Here is a 2,562-nt window from a genome sequence, read left to right as displayed (position 1 = left end):
TCTGTGTATACTGAGCGTTTTATAGGAAATTAATTTACTTTGTTTATTAAATCCTCAGTTATTTGTTTCGAAAACTTCGAAGGCTTGCATATGCTCCATGAAACTCATAGTTTCTATTTTTTTATACATAAAGAAAGCCTCTCCATTATCATTTACTAAAGTATGTTCAATTTTGCTAAATTGTGACGCAAATTCAGTTTTATTAACCGTTACAATTATGCCACTTTTATATTTAGTTCCACAAATTTCGACCCATGTAGTGGAAAACCAGTTTTCCGTATTTTCATTGACAATGAGATGTTTCAAATTTCTGCTTAAGATCCTTAAATAACGCTTTGTACAATAAATGATGCTGTGCTATAAGATGTTGCAAATTATTTAGATCCTGCTCAACAAATTTGCATGCGTAAACGATTTGAACAATTTGTCGAATGAGTAACAAGAGTTTTCAAGGTTTATTTTTTAGTGGAACATGAAGCCCAATTATTAACGGAAGGTACTCAGAGTGGGACGATAGTCGTGGGGGCTAAAACGTAGGCTTTGGACCTACTCCGTCGGCTTGCGGGTTCGATTCCCGCCTGGCGCACTCTGGAAGAGCTTCGGCGGCCCATGCGGTGAACACTAGCCTAGCAAGGGAGTTGTTTATCTCCGGAGAGTCGTCGGACCGGTACCTCGAGAGATAAAGGTTTTTCTCTAAGTACTTAAAGCTGTTGCTCTTGGTGGATCGGAACCCACCTTAAACTGTAGGTCCCCCTTCCACCACCAAGTACGTGTGCGGGGGTATATCAAGGAATATAGAAGAAGGTGCTTCCATTAACGGAAGGTATGTGATGAATGTCATAATTTCCGAAGCTGTGTACATTATTTGACCACTGTCTAGCGAAGTTTTTTTTACAGGAGGTGGGAAATTCATATCATTTTTCGCACCATAATCAAAAAAGCGATTCTTGTTGCTCAAAGTTTCTAGAGAAAAAAATTTTCTTTCTTTAATAAAATCAGAAAGAACTTGTACAGTTTCGTAACGAAGAACCCCTTCTAGAATATCGTGGTTAGGATCGAAAGCTATATTTCGAGTAACCTGAAAACTGGGTATTTGATTGAAAACGCATTCCTCACGAATACCGCTTGCAAGTGTTTTCAAATCAGTAGCGTAACATTCCTCTGTGCGCGAAAAACGAGGATCTTCATGAAATTCATTTTGCCGCATTTCTTTATCTGCTATAGACGCTCTACAATTAAAATTAGCAATAAAACTTTTGTAATATCCAAACGCACTATGTATTGCTAAGCTATCCCCTGCCATTATAAATTTTGCAAATTTTACTTGTTTTTGCATTTCATCCATATTTCTCGTTATACCAACAGTTTCTAATATCATTAATTGTTGAATTAATTTCCAAAATATTTGTTTATTGCCACAGCTGTCGTAGTCTTCTGTGTTGTGAAATTGAGCGAGAAATACATTTTCTAACTGACTAGCATATTCATCTGGAATACAACCAAGGGCAAAGTAAACAGCTCCGATTTTGTGAAAACAACGGTGAGTCCCAATCGGATTATTAATCTCAAAATCATCAAAGTACAAAATCAGAGAAATAACTATTTCCAAAATTTTTTGTTTTACAGACTTTTATAAGTCTCCTTGTACCAAAGAAATGAATATACGATTAAATAGTTTTAAACACTGTAGGTAATTCCAAGAACTGCTTCAAGATTTTTTTAACGGAATATAAGAGAAATCGTGGCCTTTGCAGTTAGTATGCCGTTTACTTGAACTAAGTTTAGTTTTGCATGTCACCATCGATGTTGAATGTCTGGCATAATTAGTGTCTTAAAATTTTAAAAGTAAGGCAGTGAACGATGTTCGCTATTGTGGTCTATGAATGCATTTTGAAAAGTGTCAAACTTTTTATTTAAATCGTTTGTTTGCGCCGTTTCCTTTGCAGTGGACATAGAATTTAATGGTTCAATGTGACTAGTGATATCTTCTATGTCATGGACGATTTCTGTAACAAGTGACCGATGCACGGATGGGTTAGCGTACAATTTTGCTACGAAAAGCGCTACACCTTTACATAAATCTGCAGCAAACTGCATCGGCGTGATAGTTGCAAATTCTCTTGGTGGACTCGAAATATCGGGCAGACTATTAACGAATTGAGGACAATGATTAGATAACGCTGGCAAATTAGAATTAGCTTCGGAAATTATTTTGAGACTTTTTATATAATTTTCATTTTCATTTTCTTTTTCATTCTAATCAACTCTATCAGTAATATGAACTCGCGAGAAATGTCTCTTAAAAGCGTACACGTCGGAAAAAACCCTGCAACATCTTGATTGTCTACAACTCAAACTTGAGTTTACGTCAGAGTGTCTGCATTTCCAGTGACTCATAAATACATATTCTGTGGCACAGGGTGCATAGCGGACCCTCATTATTCATTCGCTTTTTGTATTCATCATGGATATCCTGAAACGTATCGATAGTCTAGATAAAAGAAATCATAATGCATTAGAAAACATACGACAAATACATTTGACCAAGGGTACAAAATCTCT

At 36.2% G+C, this 2,562-nt stretch overlaps 1 long non-coding RNA gene across 1 annotated transcript in view; it reads right to left on the bottom strand.

Annotated features, from left to right (window-relative positions):
• Window positions 1–2,357: 2,357 nt before the first annotated feature.
• The window catches only part of LOC117177497, a 7,890-nt gene continuing 7,685 nt past the window's right edge, over window positions 2,358–2,562 (bottom strand). Inside the window, exon 3 of the long non-coding RNA XR_004467702.1 lies at window positions 2,358–2,473. This is a non-coding gene — a long non-coding RNA (uncharacterized LOC117177497). The remainder of the gene's footprint in view (window positions 2,474–2,562) is intronic.

This window comes from Belonocnema kinseyi, chromosome 7, assembly GCF_010883055.1.
Source record: "Belonocnema kinseyi isolate 2016_QV_RU_SX_M_011 chromosome 7, B_treatae_v1, whole genome shotgun sequence".
In the NCBI taxonomy this organism is placed as follows: Eukaryota; Metazoa; Arthropoda; class Insecta; order Hymenoptera; family Cynipidae; genus Belonocnema; species Belonocnema kinseyi.
The sequence above is the reverse complement of the archived record's forward strand: the minus strand, read 5'-3'. Positions and strand labels throughout refer to the sequence as shown.